Source organism: Siphateles boraxobius, unplaced genomic scaffold, assembly GCF_051911475.1.
Source record: "Siphateles boraxobius isolate OS27281-9 unplaced genomic scaffold, OSU_SipBor_1 65, whole genome shotgun sequence".
Lineage (NCBI taxonomy): Eukaryota > Metazoa > Chordata > Actinopteri > Cypriniformes > Leuciscidae > Siphateles > Siphateles boraxobius.
In genome coordinates this window covers 21,966,450-21,987,105 of record NW_027509192.1, presented here as the reverse complement: position 1 = coordinate 21,987,105, position 20,656 = coordinate 21,966,450, and the positions used below count along the sequence as shown (strand labels likewise).

Genomic DNA, 20,656 nt, shown 5'->3' with positions numbered 1-20,656 from the left:
ATGGGGGGTTATCGGGTGAAGGGTTATGTTGGGTTTCATAAATGGAAACCCTTTTCTATGGGGAGGGTTCTATGAACACAGTATGGGTTAGATTTGTCAGTTGTTTGTTTTCTCTTTGTTTGGATTGCAGGATGGAGTAAGGGTGAGTGACGTCATTGATGACTGAGGAGTTACATCTGTGTTGGAGCTGATGCCGGCAATTAAAGCAGTTCCCTTCAGCTGTGACGGGGGCGCGCTCTCCCATCCTCGTGCCATTTGCGTTTCCTGTTACCTGTATACCTGTTTCAATTGTTTGTTTTCTTTTTGTCTCGTCTTTTTCCTATTTAATTATCCTTACTTTAATAAATGTTATTCCATTTGAGCACTAACCAACGTGTTGTCTCCTTCTTTGTCGCGGGTTGCGAGCCGGCCGTGACATGCACACTATCCTCCCAATAATGCAACAAAAATAAAAAAGTTAAAGCATATGATCTTAGTGATGTGGTTATGTTGGGAACTGCTCTGCAAACACAAAGTTCTGTCATGAAACTCTAGATGGTGCAGGCTGACAGCAGCAGTAATAACAGATGCAGCAATAACCAACAGCAGCAGCTATAACCAACACCAACAGCAGTAGAAACAATAACCAACAGCATCAGCAGCAGCAGCATAAATAACCAACAGCAGCAGCTATAACCAACACCATCAGCAGCAGCTATAACCAACACCAACAGCAGCATCACCAATAACCAACGCCAACAGCAGCAGCAGCAGCATCAATAACCAACACCAACAGCAGCATCAGCAGCATCAAAACCAACACCAACATCAGCATCAATAACCAACATCAACAGCAGCAGCAATAACCAAAACCAACAGCAGCAGCAGTAGCAGTAGCAATAACCAACACCAACAGCAGCATCATCAGCAGCAATAACCAACACCAATAGCACCAACAGCAGCAGCAACAACCAACACCAACAGCAGCAGCAGCAGGAGCAACAACCAACAGCAGCAGCAGCAGCAGCCATAACCAACACCAACAGCAGCAGCAATAACCAACACCAATAGCAGAGAGTTATTCGTTATTTGACATGTGAGTTGCAGTTAGTCAAGAGTCAACAGAATGTTCAAAAGGGAACATCAAAATAAAGAGTAACCGAAAATGCAAATAGTTAGGATTTTGCCTGTGAAGGTGCTATGGAAATACAATATACGTACAGATCCTCCACTCACATTCAAACTAACATGTTTCCAAAGAATTACAGCAACGATGACCAACGAAAACATGTGGACCCACAAATGAAGGAAGAAAAATAAAATGTTTTTGTGGCGAACAGGACGGCCGAGGGACATGAGAGAACGGCATTTCTCACGGAGGAGCGGAAGCATAAAGGAGGAGCGACGACGTTGATGATCGAGAGACGAACAGGCCTGTGTTTTAGTTGTGTTTGGTTTTTGTATTTGTATTATATTTTGGGTAGCCAGCAGTCATCCGTGAGGGGCTGCTGGCAGTATTTTTGGTTTGTTTGTTTTATTTTAATTTAATTTAATTTATTTAACAAGTATTTTGATTGTTCGCCGGTTCCCGCCTCCTTCTCCCCTGAACATTGCTACAGTTTTTAAGAGTTTTTAAGTTTTAACAAGAGTTATAAACAAATGATGTGGTGTGCTGAATGATTCATGAAAACAGATATAAAAATCACATAATTTAAAGCTGCAGAAAGACACACAACCTCTAAAGTAAGAACAACTTACATGTTCACTCTTCAAACACAATTAGACGTTGAGATGTTAATATTGTCTGAATGATTTGAATCGAGTTATGCTTACATGTTTATTTTTTAATATAAGATGAATATGAGAATTTTCAATTTGTTTTTCCACAGAAATGGACCGAACTCTATATTTCATTCTTCTTCTCATTGGTGAGTGTGTTTGTTGTTTTATTTATGGTTTACAGTTTCATCAGGTTTGACCCTGTTATGAAAAGCATTAAAGCATACCTTCTCTTTCACAGCTCTCTGCTCCGTATCTGAATGTGTTCAGTGTCAGTATCACTCTATAAACGTGTGGAAGAGCTGGAATGAAGCTCAGAGATACTGCAAAGAGAAATACACAGATCTGGCCACCGTTGACAACATGAACGACATGAAAAAGCTGAATAAGAGTATGAAAGATTAAAGTGTTCGTTATGTCTGGGCTGCAGAAGACGGGTCGTGATAAATGGCAGTGGTCTTTAGGTGAACCTGCGCTCGATCTGAACTGGGGACCTGGCCAACCTGATGGCAGAGATGAGTGTGCTCTTATGAGAAATGGAGAATGGTATGACTGGACATGTAGTAACAGCCTGACTTTCATTTGCAATTCATCTATCAACAGTAAGTACAGCTCCCTACAATGACAACAAACATTCATTTCAAAAAAGATGCACCACTGTACAAAATTTTGTGCCGTACTAAATGATTCTACTTTTTAATGTAGTCGTAAATATAGGAGAGACTGTGGATATTTGTTGTCCACTTTTAACTTCTGTATACAAAACAAACTGATATTGAACTCATGTTGATCTTTTGTTGTTGATAACAGTGGGAATCTGCTATTAGAGAGCCTAGAGAATTATATTTTTCAGCTAAATTTATATTTTGAATTATAAATTCAAAAATATCAAACCATTGTTTTGACCAACATAAATTGTAGTGCATGAGAATAATAAACAAATTGATTTATGAATACTTTCCTATTTGTTTTTCTTTAAAGTGAACACAGGACTCGTCTTTGTCAATCAGACGAAGGACTGGAGAGATGCTCAGAGACACTGCAGACAGAATCACATTGATCTGGTCAGTGTGAGGAGCCAGAATGAGAATAAACAGGTTCAGAAGTTTATCAATGATATTAACCTATCTGGTGATGTCTGGATGGGTCTGTTCAGAGACTCATGGCAGTGGTCAGATCAGAGTGACTCTTAATTCAGAGACTGGGCTCCTGGTGAACCTAATAATGGTGAAGTTGGTGAAAACTATACACTGGCCAGTCAGACATCTCAGGGACAATGAGGTGACATCCTTTGCAGCGACCCATTTCCTTTTGTGCGTTATGAAGGTGAGCAGATCCTCACAAAACACACACAACCCATCCATCACCTCCAGATATCTTAGAGTTCACGCTACATGTCTGCCATTACAGATTCCTCCACAGCTGTTGTTCTGCATGTTGTTTTTGATCAGTCTCTCTTTAGTTTTTGCTTGTGGTGTTTTGTGTCCAGATAAACTGATTCTGATCACTGAGAATCTGACGTGGTCTGAAGCTTTGAGATACTCCAGACAGAATCATACGGATCTGGTCTCGGTTCATTCAGAGCAGATGTAGCGTCGTGTGATGAATGTGGTTAAACGGGCATCTACTGAGGCGGTGTGGTTGGGTTTACACAACTACTGCATAATGAACATGTGGCTCTGGTTGAGCGGAGAGATCGTGTGCTATCAGAACTGGGCTCCAGGGAACGTAACGACACCGGAAAACTGCAGTCTCGCGAAGAGAAAAGGAGCAGTTCAGTCTCGAGGAGATCAGCGCTGGATCAGCCTTCCTGAGATTCACAAACTCAACTTCATCTGCAGAAACGATGAGTGAAAAGACATGGATGTTTGTGTGTTACATTCACTGTTTTGATTCTTCATTATTTTTCTTATTTACTTTTGATTTGTTCTTTAGTAATTTCTGAGTTTTAAAAGTCTGTTTTATTTCTGTATGTTAATTGTCATGACATATGTGATCTTATCAATGTTGTCTAACACCAATAATTACTATTCTTTAGATGTCTAAAATACTAGCACAATATATGTCTTTTAAGAATCCATTTGCATATCTGATGTGTTTATGTGTCTTTATATTTTTCACTAATCTTATCTCTATCAATAACTGGTTGAATATGATTCTGTGAGCAGCAGGTCTTAAGACTAATATTATTTGTTTCTCAGTAAAATAAAATCTGTTTTTTTCTTAGAAAGGTAGAAGTGAAGTGATGTCACAATAATCAGTCAATTAAATGTAACAAATATGTAAAATTTATATTTGACTGTCAATGTTTTTGATTGATATTTGGGATATGTTTTCACTTACAAAACATGCAAATTTCTGTTTCCTGGAATAAATTAGTGTTGTGAATCTTAGGGTTGAAAGCAAATCAATTTGGTTTTCGATTCAAGAGCAATTTTGCTTCGATTGACAATTTGATTCAGATTTTTTAAAGTGCATTGTAAAATCCAACAGTTGTTGTAACTAACCCTATTTAGATAACTTTACTTAATGTCTAAACCTAAAGGGGCATTCTGCAACTATTTCAACTTAATGAAATCGTTTAGAAATCATTTGGATGGTTTAATAACCTGTTCTGGTGAGAATGGTGACTTTCCCCGCTCCCCCCAGCGTTCCTAGGCAGAAAAACAACCTTGCAACATGGGGACTAACGTCCCGGTAAGTTGGAAAAAGGAAGTCTCATGAGAAGCGAGAACGAGCGAGAAACACAAACTGCTTTACGACAATTCAGCATAAACACACACGCCGCCCTCAATGTGTATGATGTATTACCCACCTCGGTAGACATAGGTCCACACGATAAAGTTGGCCGGCTCCGATAATAACAAATGCACATGAGCAGCGGTAGGAAGGGGGAGGAGGGGCCGCAAGTGAGTTTTTTTATGACGTTGTGAAATATACGCCTCACAGCTGTAGGGGGAGCTCGTTGAGAAAACATGTGACAACAAAAGTGAAAATCAGTAAAGAAATAGGTAGAGTTGTCGAATGCCCCTTTAATTGGAAAAAATCTAGTAATCTGTACAATTCACATACTATAGCTTGTTTACTCAGAAGACCCTGGTTTTGCTGAAGCTGAAATTGGTTTGAGTGCCATTTTGTCAAGCAAACAAACTCACCATTATTGTGATTAGTGTCCCAATTGGTTGGGAACTTGGAAATTCATTTACATTATTCTAATTCTCTTCCTATTGATGCAGCATTGCAACAAGTAATCACTGTTGTTTGGTTTCAGGAAGAGAAGTAATAAATAGGTTGCTTGTAAAAGGTGATCTAACTTCTGACTAAATCATATCAATAGTTAATGATTTAGTTGGAAGTTAGGTCACATTTTAAACGCAACCTATTTATTACTTCCCTTCATGTTGAATAATGATCTTTTGCCATCTTATTGCAAACACTTCATGTCATAAACACCTTGTGAAGCTTTAAATTCGGTTGATATAATCCCTCTGTATTTGTGACAATATCTTGCGATTGATCATACTTGAGTCAGACCCAGACATCAACATTCAGCATGCAAAACACAACAATGGTAACAATTACATTTTATTTGAAATAAATCAAGTACTCTCAGTTTTTTTAGTTACTAGAACTCTCGTGCAAGTGAACTATATTAACTAAGCATTTGTCAGTACATCATACTATCCCTATTTCACTTTACTTGATTTTTTAAGGCAATAGGTTTGCATGCTTTTTAAGTGTAACTAATTAGATTTTACAGAGTAGAATTATTTAAATGCTTCACTTAAACAAACGGCCAAAACACCTAAAAAGTTTTACTTTTTTGGTTGAAAACGTTGTCATGTAAACAGGCCCTTAGTGTGAATTACACAGAAACCTTCAGGGAGTCAGAGAGTGGAGGCAAAATCAATGCCCTTTTGTCCAATGATAGATCATGTTAATTCTTAATTATGCTACATCACTTAATTGTATTAGCTATAAAAATTGCACTGTAAAACCAAACAGGTATATGTACTAAATAAAATTGAGTTCATTGCACTCAAATATTACCGAAAGTTGTGTAGACACAATGACTGAAACAGAACTAAAACTGAATGAGTTATAGAAAAATTCTAGTTCCCGGCATAATAAGTATATAATAATTGTATAATTAAAAAAATAATTAAATTATGATTAAGCATTAGTGATGAACACCTGCTGTTAACAAGCAGAATGAGTAAGAGACTGTTTACACGACACCATTATCAGCTAAAAACTCTGGGGGTCTCCGGGGAAGAACACCACTCAGCGATTAGGTTCCACTTCAACTGATAGGGGGGCCTCGTAGAGGGTGCTCTAGTCAAAGTGATGGTGTCTACCACCACTTGGGGTAGGTCACCTAAAACCTCAGCATGAGATGTCTGGATGCGGGTGGCATAGGGTGCCCCGTCTCTCAGAAAGTAGACCCTTCCTCAGAGGATTGTGCCAAGGAGGGGCCGTCGCGAGGAGCATCTGGGTTCCGGAGTTCCGGAAAAAGGGGTCCAGTTGGGCCAGTACGGTGCAACTAGCAAGACCTGCTCCTCGTCCTCCCTGACTTTGCACAGTGTCTGTGCGAGAAGCCTCTCTGGGGGAAACGCATATTTGCGTAGGCCAGCTGTATGCCAGCGCGTCCATGCTAAGGGTCCCGCGTTACTGCGGCTGCAAATGTTATATGCCTCAGGAGCCTCTGAAACAAGTTTAGGGCCGCTGTCCCGCCTGTGAACTAATTCAAGCAATTCAACACAGACTTGACAAGCTCCTCTGTGATTTTTGTTTTGCAAAAATCCACCGCTCCCGGATCATCGGGTCCAATCAACGCAGGGGGGTGTGAGATCTGACTGTCAATCACAGGTCGTGCACACGCCACCCCTCGCGCACGTTACAATCACATGCACATGCCTGAAGTTCGCACAGTATGGAAGAGTGATGGCGGAAAAGATTCCAATTCCTCGGTTAACCTCAAGAGCTAGGTGTCACAGTGTTGGGTTTTTGTTCCCCAGGTGTCCACTAGAGGTCCTCGTTATCACGGTGTCCTTCACTATTTACTTCATTTCCCAGCATTCTGTCTGTCACTGTCACTCATCAGTTCATTGCACTCAGCTGTTCCCCGTCATCATTGTTCCCAGCTGTTCATTGTTAGTCTTGTTAGATCTGTGTATATATTCCCTGTCTGTGTTAGTATGTGTACGGATTCGTTGTTTAATGTCCCCACACTTCCGTTCCTGTTGTTGCTTCTTTCTCGTGTTTTGACGTTTATTCTTGGACTGTCTTTGTTGGAATTTGACCCTTGCCTGGACTGGATGTGAGTACGGATTACCCCTTTTAATAAATACCTGCAATTGGATCTACGCTGTCTGTGTGTGTGTTCGTGACACTAGGAGGTCAAAAACAACACAGGAAAAGAGAACACCTATTTTAATGAAAGAAGTAAAGAAAGAAAGCGACCGTGCCCGTAAATAAACCAGGATCAACATCGGATCGGCATTTGAAAGGTGGAGAGATTGACGTGATTTAATTGGGTTCAAGCTGGATGCAGAGCTTGCAACATTTCTTCTCGACAGGTAATTGTACTTTATCAACCAGTTACTTTATTTCTTAGTGTTATGTTAGTAATCTAAGTATGTTTGCCCAAATGTGTTGGTGTGGATAGCTAACGTTAGCACTTGTTGGGCAGGTTCGTTAGCTTTGTTTGCACTGAAATCCGTGTGAATGTAACGTTAGGTGGATAAACATGTCCAGATGAAGGGATAGAGCTTGGCTTTTTGGAAGAATCAATGCTACTCTATCTTTCTTACGAGAGTAAGAACAGTAGTAAAGCTACTGTTATTGTATGTGCTATCTTACTAGCTCCAAATACTCCATGCTGTTGATGGATGCTGATGAGACGGGCGCATTCACAGAAAATCTGTTGCACACGCACTGACGAGCACGAACTCGGTGGGAGGGTATTCGTTGATAGTGGGGGAGGGACATGAGAGTTGTAAACATTAAAAATTTTGCCTAAATCCACTCAATATGCCAGACTTGCCGACTACAGCTTTAAAAAACACAAGACACGCGTACCCAACTGCAGAGCTTCAGTGCTCATGAATGGAAAAGAAGGCTGGGTCTCGAGAGCGACACGTTGAAAAAGCTACGAGATGTGGCACAACAATAAAAGATGATAATCTTACAGTCAAGAATAATCTTCATTCTGTGTTCACACAGAGCACATTACCGGTAATTTACTGGAAATGTTACAACTTCCCTTACAGGTAAATTGCCAGAACCGATTTCACACATGATCTAAAAGTAAAGTAATGATTATACCGGTAATTTACCAGTACAAACAGTATATGTGAAGGGGGCTACTAGCAAATGGCGCATACTTCAAAAGTTTATATGTTTGGATGTACACATACACTGGGAATAAGAATACTGAGCCCGTTCTCATCCTTTGGCGGCATATGTGACGCCATATGACAAAACGGCGAAATACTACACACATGGCACCCTTTAGCGTGAATATAACACGCGAACCCAAGGCGTCATAAAGTTGACTGGCATCCTTTAGCGTGAATATGAGACGCAGACCCTACCCCACACCTAAACCTACCCATCACAGTGCGTGTTATATTGACGATAAAGGGTGCCATGTGCGTAGTATTTCGCCGTTTTGTCATAAGGCGTCACATATGACGCCAAAGGATGAGAATGCGTTAGAATACTTTAGGTTTTATGTTTGTAATTACAGCACAGCACCCCCGTCCAGGGTTGTTTTACAGAGTTGTTTTGTAATGTGTCATACTCCACAGAAAGTCTCACAGATAAACTTCACAGTTGTATTGTGCTTGGCATATCTTTCTCACTCTCTCTCTCTCTCTCTCTCTCTCTCTCTGAAGAGGCTTCAGTCCATTATAAACAGCCTTATAACAGTTGACAACTCAAATTGCTTATCCTTGTTTCTCTGCACACACCAATTACAGAGAATATCATCACATGAGCTTGTTTGTATTTGTGGAGTGCCAATCATGTCACAATATTAGTTTGACGTTCCTGGCATCAACATCTCTGCGGGAGAACTGTCAAAACTGTCAGAGAGACGAGACATCCTCGCTCCGCACACATGCGCAGTGCCGCCACATCAATCCCTGCTCTCAGCGCATGAGAGACCGAGTTCATCTGATGACGGAAAACAAACACTCAGTCTCAATTAACACATGTGCCTGTCAGACAGGTGCCTAAAACAAATGAGTAAACTCCAGCAAATCTGACTTTAGCTGTTTCTCAGTTCAAACTCTGCGCCCTCCACAGGTCATTTGCTGTCCATATACGTCATCGAGGATGTCTCATTTAAAAACAAAATGTTATTCCACATGAGGCATAAAGTACTCTAATTTTTTTTTTTTTTTTTTACTTTGCAACATAATGGTTACTTAAACGAGACCTCTGTAGGGCACAGCTTTTGAAATGAGATACAGCGTTTGACACAAATGTCGCTCAAAACAGATCTACAGAATCTGAAAGGTCAACATGTATTTAGTTTTGTCCTCTAACAAACTTTAAATAAAGTCTTTCTATGCTGTGACAAAAAAACCACACAGACACTACTGTACCTACATTTTTGCAAAACTCCAAAATATTTATTCAGTTCACTGCAGTTTTCTGCTGAAATACTAGTGGCACCAACAAAGTTTATTCCTTTTCACACAAATTATAATTACAGGTGCAGATTATTGATCAATGAAGACTTATTTTTGCACGGTTCCTTGCACAATACTATGTCAAGACCTCAAAAGAAACTTGTCATAATACAGGGGAGGTTTGCATCACATAAGCAGCTCCATGTGTACGGCTTTTCTGACATACAGTAGTAAACTTGCTCCGTGGTGTGTTTCCCGTACAATGTTGTAATTCGCTGCTTCACTACCATAGTACAATGCATCGTTGAAGGAACTTGCTAGTCACGACTGTTTCCCAAAACCGTATTGTCGCAAATTGGTCGTTCAACCACGTTGGTTAATGATGTCACACAAGTGGTGCAGTAATAACTTAGGCTATTTGAATGAATAAGTTTGAGATCGAATTAATCCTAGATGTTTTGCTATAAATTACTAACATGGCATCTGAGGACTATGTCTAATTTTTCTCAGTTATTTTGCTTTATTTCCAGATTCAATCATAAGATTGTTATGTAGGCTACTAGAGCACGTTCGCACATGCGCACTCTTCAAAAACAACGCTTTAAATCTCTTGACAAACTAAAAGACATTAATAACATTTGTATGTATTATAAATAAAAAATACAGATTGTACTGAATGTCAGCTTGCTTACTTTGCTCAAGACAAGGATTTATTAACTCCATGTCATGCAAAGAAGAAACTGCTTCTAACCACAGATCGAGAGCTGTCTTTCCAAACACACAACTTTGCGTTGCTGTTTGCGAATGTTCGTTAGAACGATGGTTTCGGGAAACACCGACTCATTGAACTATGCTAATAGCGACGGATCTTGCGATCATAGTTGGCTAACGATGCGTTTGGGAAACAATGCGATGTGGAGCGCTCGGATATGAATCCGGTGAAACACAATCGGTCACCATTAAACTGCTCATAGACCAAAATGCTAAATGAGCTAAAATGGCCTGGTTGATGCTGCAAATGTGTTTTTATTTCACGTTTGCTTTTGTTAATTAATTCCACCGAATGGGTGACATTTCTGTCCCCAGGACATTATATAAAAATGCATTAAAATTAAGCAAAGTGTCCCACACATTAAGCTAACTGACTTAATATCCAATCTATGCTTTAAAATGTTTATCTATGCTTTAAAATATTCTAATATTTGAGATAAAATACACTTTTTATTCTTGTCTCCTGGTTTTCACTCAGTCCTGTTGACTGGCAAAACCAACCCCCTGTGCGTTTGTAACTATGACTGAGAAGGTCAATCTCAACATACTGTCCTGTTACTTAAATTAGTTCTTAGATGTTATTTATTTATTTTAAAAATATGAACTTTTGGTAAGTCTCTAGAATTTGCTCATTGTCCTCATGCTATTAGCATGTATGCTATGTGGACATATGTCATGTATTTGATAACTTTTTGCTTAAACTCAATCCTGTTACTTTCAGTCATGTTACAAATAACATGAGTGAGTAGAGTCCTCTGTTTGTTGATTTAATACTGTAAATATTAGTTGATATAATACTATTCACCTCAATTATGAGTTTTAAGGTTGCAATTACTTAAATTGTAGACATTAGTATTAGTTTTACAATGTGAACACCATACTTCCAGGGAGCCAGTCCATCACGAAGTGACTTAAATGTTTTGTCTTTCTTATATTTTGTAGAAGAAGGAGAGAACTCCTACTATGCAGGTGCCAGAAACACCCACCCATGGCATCCTGCACGGGAATGAGCGAAACACACCCGCAACCCTTTCTTTTCCTCCCTTTATGTCTTAACTTCCCTCTCTCTCCCTTCCTCTCTCTTCTCCTTTCCCTCCTTCTGTCTCTTTCCACCTCCTTCACTGTGAAGTACTACTGGCACATAGTCCATCACTTCAACACAGAAATCTCATGCACACACCGTCATGTAGACACTCTCTCATACACACACAGCCACTCATTCCTGTTACCCAATGTTCATTCCTGTTACTATTTTTTTTAAAGTTAAACCCATTTTTTATCAGTTTTGTTTGGTCCAATTGTTTAATAAATTAAATTATAAAAAAAAATTTTAAACTTGAGGCTTCAGTCTTCTTTAAAATTAAAAATGGCTTTGTGTTTTTTGTTAAAATACACCTGCCTTAATATAGAGTGATTTTTTTATCACAAATATCAATTATTTGAACATATAACCAACAATTTCTTTAAAATAAACACTTTGTTGTGGGGAAAACAAAGGAATAAATTGACATGCTTTTAAACATGCTTTTTAAATGGCACATGAGTTTCGGTAACAGGACTGAGAAAGCATGCGTCCATCTTCTGCTTAGAAACCTTGTAAAAAAATAAATAATAAAGTTTGCCTGGGATTGACCAATACACATTTTGAATAGTTAAATGTATGTAGTATTAGATGCAGTGTTCAGAAAAAAAGATACAAAATAAAGTTTAATTTTGAAGCAAATATCACCCATTCGGTGGAATGGCCCTAATGCTATCAGATATTTTTAAAGGATTCGTTCACTTCAGAATGAAAGTTTCCTGATAGTTTACTCTCCCCCACGTCATCCAAGATGTTCATGTCTTTCTTTCTTTCTTCAGTTGAAAAGAAATTACGTTATTTTAAGGGAAAACATTGCAGGATTTTTCTCCATAGTGGACTTCAATGGGGTCCAACGGGTTGAAGGTTAATGACTGAAGAAAGAAAGACATGAACATCTTGGATGATGTGGGGAGAGTAAACTATCAGGAAACGTTCATTCTGAAGTGAACGAATCCTTTATGGTAGACTTTAGTGTAGGTGCTATGTTTGCATTATCCTATTAGCGCCAATTACCAGACATTTTATTTCTTTTCTGAACTTCCATGATACGTACAATAACGTTTCCGGATTTATGTTCATCTGATAAAACGCTTTAACCGTCACTCACTGGACATTTCACTTTGAAAGTGTAACTTAATATCACACACAGCCAGTTCTATAACTAGATTTTTACATTTTACAAAGAAACGTAAGTGGTGTTTCAATGCACATCTCAACCCCCTCGCACCCAGAGAAATGCTTCTGTGATATGTTACAGTCATGTACCATCATTAATTTCAATAATTACAATCTCTACAGTGATAATATATGGGGGAAAAGCAAATTCCCATATAGTTATAAGGCTGAGGTGTGGAGTCAACCTCTGACCAGGTTACGTTTGATTGATTCTGTTGCTATATTTTCTCTCTGTCGAAACATTCTCTCAGCAGAGGTTTATGTCATAAAGGTTTGAAGAACACAAGGGCCAAGCGGGTGGCCCTCCACACTCAGGCAGACATAAATAATGGATAGACTGACTCTCTGCCCTCAAGGGTAAATGGAAACAAGAGGTTCAATCAATCATTCCAGCCAAGGATATAGTCTGCCGATCTACCTGAACAGCAGCGGATAACCTAAACAAACACTTATACAGCACAATACTGTCTGTTATGCAGGAAAAGAGACCTGAATATGAAATAAAAAAGAAATATACATTTTGATATTAATATTGATTTAGAAGTTAAATGCAACATCTCATAAAAATATTGCACATGTGTGTCTGTATATAAATATATGTTCTAAATGCTCTCAGCAGTTTATAAATTACCACACAAACATATGTGACAGATTTTGAGCAGATACGGAGAAAAAATATAGAAATGGATTTTATTTTTCCCTAAAGAGGCTTTAGAAAGCAGTTTTTAAGACCATTAAGATCCTTTTGCGGTGCTTAAATATTTTCAGGATAATCAAGCACATTTTCTCTTATTCTTGTCATGACCATTAATTAAACAAATGTTTCATTACCGTCTTGACATTATTATACATCACAAAGGATAACATTTAATCATTAGCTCAAGAAAGGGTTTCAACCCTAGTGACAAATTGTCACAAAAATAGCATTATAAAACACACATTACAAAACTAATCAGACTAAAGTCAATACATTATACCATTTAATTATTGAATCATTAAACTAATTTAAAAGGTCAACTAAAAGTAATTTGAAGTCTCTTCTTCCTCTGAAAAATACGTTTTCCTCTTTTTTTGTATTTCTAAGCACTAATTTTTAACATTGATAAACACCAATTACACAAAATGAGTGGTGATTTAAAGGGAAATGAACCTGGGTGCTTGAGAATTTTATTTTCCTTTTGATTCTAAATGGAAAATGATCTGCATATGTTCTTACAGCCCGTTCTCATCCTTTGGCGTCATACATGTGACGCTTTGTACATTTCGTTGAAATGTCATATGGCGTCACCTATATGACGCCAAAGGATGAGAATGCGTTGGTTCTTAACATGTTTCAGGAGATTTGATTCACCCTCGTGGAAATTATCATATTGATCAATGTAACTAGAAGATTTCAAGCGTAATATGACTCAAATGTCAGCACACAAGGCTGGGTTGTTTGATACACGCCGAGCATACTTCACATGTAGCAACTTCTGAACAAACCGAAAGGAAATAGAACCTGTAACGCACAACAAAAACTGTGTGTTTTAGGAGAGTTTCTGGACAAGCACTCAGACATGTTGAGTGTTCGGAGAAACAGTTCAGCTGCAGCTCAAAGCTTCCTCACGCCGCAGCGGATGCCGGTAGATTTAGAGTGTGTTTGGCAGGTGGCAGACAGATCACTGTATTTACTCAGTTAAGCTGTCACACACACTACCTGCCTGACACCCGTCCCAGAATCACCCTGATCACATAAAGCTGTCAGCGGAGACAAACTGAAGGCTGAACCTACAGCACCTCCATCAAACCTGGAGCTCATTTGCCTCCTAGTTGCTAGAAATGTAGGGCTGGTGCTACTGGACTCCTGGAATGTGCTGAGTGCACAAATACACACACGCTCGCTGGGGTCGCAGGGGTCAAAGGTCATGCCACAATGCCAGACTGCGCAAGGTGTCAGTCAGATGACAGTGTTTTTATCTGTGGTAACAGGACATCCAGAAAACCAAGTGTATTTCAATATTACATGTTTAATTCTCAGGAAATTCTGGCATTTGACTGATATAAATAACCGTTTAGTGAACGTTGTCACATTTGACAGATTTAAAAAAAAAATCTTATATTTAAAAAATGCATGTGTCTATTCATCACAATTACATTTTATTGGGTTATGTGGAACAAAAAATGGAATTCTACAAACAATTGCTTTTACTGAAAGAGAAATGTCATGCTGTTACATTCAAGTCATTTTCCTTAAGAAATAAGCAGAATTTTATTTGAATTTCTATACATTTCTATATCATTATATATATATATATATATATATATATATATATATATATATATATATATATATATATAATAAAGCATTTTTTCTATTTTATATACATATATATTATATATATAAAATAGAATATATATATATATATATATATATATATATATATATATATATATATATATATATATATATACATATACTCTATTATAGAAAAAAAGGCTTTATAAATAAAATTGTTCTAGATAAAAATTACCAGAACATTGATTGTAATCATTTTACCAGCTAAGGCTGTCATTAGTTGTTTTTACACTAAATACCAAAAAGAAAAAAGCACATTTTGAAATAATTATTATGATCATGTTACAATTATAATATGTAATTTATTAAAAAGCATACCAAAAGTGAATGATACCAAACTACTTTATAAAGGACTTTACAGTTGGTAGTCATAAATAATTATTTCATTATTTCAAGTATTTCACAAAATTGTAACTACATATTAAAAATCAACAATTTAAACCCCATATTTGTTGACCACTAATCTGAATATTTGTGGATTGTGTTACAGATTGTGTTTCTCAACTAACAGGACGTTCACAGAACTTTGGCTAACGTTCTGACAAGGTTCTCTCAAAGTTATGAACAAACGTTCTTCGTACCATCAATAGAACGTTAATAGAACACTCAGTACCATCAATAGAACGTTAATAGAACACTCAGTAACATTAATAGAACATTAATAGAACACTCAGTAACGTTAATAGAACGTTAATAGAATTTTCACATGATGAACACAAAAGACACAACCAATGGATACATTGGCACATTTTTTTATTCCTTAATGTACTGTACAGTACGACACACCAAACAAACAAACAAACAAACAAACAAACAAACAAACAAACAAAAAAATACCATCCCGTGTTTGGTCTGGGTCAGGCCAGAGAATCTGGTCCACATCACAGGCTGTATTGGCTCTAGCACCGGGTGAAGTCATCATCTCTGTGTCCTAGAAAAATGGAAGTACTGATTACTGTAACTGTAACAATGGAAGCATTCAGAAAACTCTATCTGTATGTGAGGCAATTTGATGCATTTCTTTTTATTACAGTAGTATAGGGCAACAGCTACAGTATGTGTTGTAACAGCACAGTGTACTGCACTCAGAAGCAGTCTGAAGTACTTCTTCTGTCCCTGTTATTCTCCCGGAAGGTTCTAATGAGGCGACAGTGAAGCGACTGAAGTTTGACTGTACTCGTAACAAAGCCTCCCTCAGAGTCACACCATGGACAAAGGCATGGGCAACTAGAGTGGCAATGCTTGTCTCTTTGGCCTTGCCCTTCCCCTTCCTCTTCCTCAACTCGCTACTGCTCTTCCTCCACATCCACCTCCTTATTTTCCTCTTCCTCAACTCTCTACTGCTCTTCCTCCTCATCCACCTCCTACTTTACCTCTTCCTCAACTCCCTACTGCTCTTCCTCCACATCCACCTCCTACTTTACCTCTTCCTCAACTCCCTACTGCTCTTCCTCCACATCCACCTCCTACTTTACCTCTTCCTCAACTCCCTACTGCTCTTCCTCTTCATCCACCTCCTACTTTTCCTCTTCCTCAACTCGCTACTGCTCTTCCTCCACATCCACCTCCTTCTTTTCCTCTTCCTCAACTCCCTACTGCTCTTCCTCCTCATCCACCTCCTTTTTTTCCTCTTCCTCAACTCCCTACTGCTCTTCCTCCTCATCCACCTCCTACTTTACCTCTTCCTCAACTCCCTACTGCTCTTCCTCCACAGCCACCTCCTACTTTACCTCTTCCTCAACTCCCTACTGCTCTTCCTCCACATCCACCTCCTTATTTTCCTCTTCCTCAACTCCCTACTGCTCTTCCTCCTCATCCACCTCCTACTTTTCCTCTTCCTCAACTCGCTACTGCTCTTCCTCCACATCCACCTCCTTCTTTTCCTCTTCCTCAACTCCCTACTGCTCTTCCTCCTCATCCACCTCCTTTTTTTCCTCTTCCTCAACTCTCTACTGCTCTTCTTCCACATCCACCTCCTTCTTTTCCTCTTCATCAACTCCCTACTGCTCTTCTTCCACATCCACCTCCTTCTTTTCCTCTTCCTCAGCTCCCTCCTGCTCTTCCTCCACATCCACCTCCTTATTTTCCTCTTCCTCAGCTCCCTACTGTTCTTCCTCCACATCCACCTCCTACTTTTCCTCTTCCTCAACTCCCTACTGCTCTTCCTCCACATCCACCTCCTTCTTTTCCTCTTCCTCAACTCCCTACTGCTCTTCCTCCACATCCACCTCCTTATTTTCCTCTTCCTCAACTCCCTACTGCTCTTCCTCCACATCCACCTCCTACTTTTCCTCTTCCTCAACTCCCTACTGCTCTTCCTCCACATCCACCTCCGTCGTTTCCTCTTCCTCAACTCCCTACTGCTATTTCTCCACATCCACCTCCTTCGATTCCTCTTCTTCAACTCCCTACTGCTCTTCCTCCACATCCACCTCCTAATTTTCCTCTTCCTCAACTCCCTATTGCTCTTCCTCCACATCCACCTCCTACTTTTCCTCTTCCTCAACTCCCTACTGCTCTTCCTCCACATCCACCTCCTTATTTTCCTCTTCCTCAACTCCCTACTGCTCTTCCTCCTCATCCACCTCCTACTTTTCCTCTTCCTCAACTCCCTACTGCTCTTCCTCCACATCCACCTCCTACTTTACCTCTTCCTCAACTCCCTACTGCTCTTCCTCCACATCCACCTCCTACTTTACCTCTTCCTCAACTCCCTACTGCTCTTCCTCCACATCCACCTCCTACTTTACCTCTTCCTCAACTCCCTACTGCTCTTCCTCCACATCCACCTCCTACTTTACCTCTTCCTTAACTCCCTACTGCTCTTCCTCCACATCCACCTCCTTATTTTCCTCTTCCTCAACTCCCAACTGCTCTTCCTCCTCATCCACCTCCTACTTTTCCTCTTCCTCAACTCGCTACTGCTCTTCCTCCACATCCACCTCCTTCTTTTCCTCTTCCTCAACTCCCTACTGCTCTTCCTCCACATCCACCTCCTACTTTTCCTTTTCCTCTTCCTCAACTCCCTACTGCTCTTCCTCCACATCCACCTCCTACTTTACCTCTTCCTTAACTCCCTACTGCTCTTCCTCCACATCCACCTCCTTATTTTCCTCTTCCTCAACTCCCTACTGCTCTTCCTCCACATCCACCTCCTACTTTACCTCTTCCTCAACTCCCTACTGCTCTTCCTCCACATCCACCTCCTACTTTACCTCTTCCTCAACTCCCTACTGCTCTTCCTCCACATCCACCTCCTACTTTACCTCTTCCTTAACTCCCTACTGCTCTTCCTCCACATCCACCTCCTTATTTTCCTCTTCCTCAACTCCCTACTGCTCTTCCTCCTCATCCACCTCCTACTTTTCCTCTTCCTCATCTCGCTACTGCTCTTCCTCCACATCCACCTCCTTCTTTTCCTCTTCCTCAACTCCCTACTGCTCTTCCTCCACATCCACCTCCTACTTTTCCTCTTCCTCAACTCCCTACTGCTCTTCCTCCACATCCACCTCCTACTTTACCTCTTCCTTAACTCCCTGCTGTTCTTCCTCCACATCCACCTCCTTATTTTCCTCTTCCTCAACTCCCTACTGCTCTTCCTCCACATCCACCTCCTACTTTACCTCTTCCTCAACTCCCTACTGCTCTTCCTCCACATCCACCTCCTACTTTACCTCTTCCTCAACTCCCTACTGCTCTTCCTCCACATCCACCTCCTACTTTACCTCTTCCTTAACTCCCTACTGCTCTTCCTCCACATCCACCTCCTTATTTTCCTCTTCCTCAACTCCCTACTGCTCTTCCTCCTCATCCACCTCCTACTTTTCCTCTTCCTCAACTCGCTACTGCTCTTCCTCCACATCCACCTCCTTCTTTTCCTCTTCCTCAACTCCCTACTGCTCTTCCTCCTCATCCACCTCCTTATTTTCCTCTTCCTCAACTCTATACTGCTCTTCTTCCACATCCACCTCCTTCTTTTCCTCTTCATCAACTCCCTACTGCTCTTCTTCCACATCCACCTCCTTCTTTTCCTCTTCCTCAACTCCCTCCTGCTCTTCCTCCACATCCACCTCCTTATTTTCCTCTTCCTCAGCTACCTACTGCTCTTCCTCCACATTCACCTCCTGCTTTACCTCTTCCTCAACTCCCTACTGCTCTTCCTCCACATCCACCTCCTTATTTTCCTCTTCCTCAACTCCCTACTGCTCTTCCTCCACATCCACCTCCTACTTTTCCTCTTCCTCAACTCCCTACTGCTCTTCCTCCACATCCACCTCCTTTTCCTCTTCCTCAACTCCCTACTGCTCTTCCTCCACATCCACCTCCTTATTTTCCTCTTCCTCAACTCCCTACTGCTCTTCCTCCACATCCACCTCCTACTTTTCCTCTTCCTCAACTCCCTACTGCTCTTCCTCCACATCCACCTCCTTCATTTCCTCTTCCTCAACTCCCTACTGCTATTTCTCCACATCCACCTCCTTCGTTTCCTCTTCCTCAACTCCCTACTGCTCTTCCTCCACATCCACCTCCTAATTTTTCTCTTCCTCAACTCCCTACTGCTCTTCCTCCTCATCCACCTCCTACTTTACCTCTTCCTCAACTCCCTATTGCTCTTCCTCCACATCCACCTCCTACTTTTCCTCTTCCTCAACTCCCTACTGCTCTTCCTCCACATCCACCTCCTTATTTTCCTCTTCCTCAACTCCCTACTGCTCTTCCTCCACATCCACCTCCTACTTTTCCTCTTCCTCAACTCCCTACTGCTCTTCCTCCACATCCACCTCCTACTTTTCCTCTTCCTCAACTCCCTACTGCTCTTCCTCCACATCCACATCCACCTCCTACTTTTCCTCTTCCTCAACTCCCTACTGCTCTTCCTCCACATCCACCTCCTACTTTTCCTCTTCCTCAACTCCCTACTGCTCTTCCTCCACATCCACCTCCTACTTTTCCTCAACTCCCTACTGCTCTTCCTCCACATCCACCTCCTACTTTACCTCTTCCTTAACTCCCTACTGCTCTTCCTCCACATCCACCTCCTTATTTTCCTCTTCCTCAACTCCCAACTGCTCTTCCTCCTCATCCACCTCCTACTTTTCCTCTTCCTCAACTCGCTACTGCTCTTCCTCCACATCCACCTCCTTCTTTTCCTCTTCCTCAACTCCCTACTGCTCTTCCTCCACATCCACCTCCTACTTTTCCTTTTCCTCTTCCTCAACTCCCTACTGCTCTTCCTCCACATCCACCTCCTACTTTACCTCTTCCTTAACTCCCTACTGCTCTTCCTCCACATCCACCTCCTTATTTTCCTCTTCCTCAACTCCCTACTGCTCTTCCTCCACATCCACCTCCTACTTTACCTCTTCCTCAACTCCCTACTGCTCTTCCTCCACATCCACCTCCTACTTTACCTCTTCCTCAACTCCCTACTGCTCTTCCTCCACATCCACCTCCTTATTTTCCTCTTCCTCAACTCCCTACTGCTCTTCCTCCTCATCCACCTCCTACTTTTCCTCTTCCTCAACTCGCTACTGCTCTTCCTCCACATCCACCTCCTTCTTTTCCTCTTCCTCAACTCCCTACTGCTCTTCCTCCACATCCACCTCCTACTTTTCCTCTTCCTCAACTCCCTACTGCTCTTCCTCCACATCCACCTCCTACTTTACCTCTTCCTTAACTCCCTACTGCTCTTCCTCCACATCCACCTCCTTATTTTCCTCTTCCTCAACTCCCTACTGCTCTTCCTCCACATCCACCTCCTACTTTACCTCTTCCTCAACTCCCTACTGCTCTTCCTCCACATCCACCTCCTACTTTACCTCTTCCTCAACTCCCTACTGCTCTTCCTCCACATCCACCTCCTACTTTACCTCTTCCTTAACTCCCTACTGC

The 20,656-nt window shown here is 40.8% G+C and overlaps 1 pseudogene; it reads left to right on the top strand.

Annotated features, from left to right (window-relative positions):
• Positions 1-1,870: 1,870 nt before the first annotated feature.
• LOC143721226 (macrophage mannose receptor 1-like) lies at positions 1,871-3,612 on the top strand (annotated as a pseudogene).
• Positions 3,613-20,656: the final 17,044 nt, after the last annotated feature.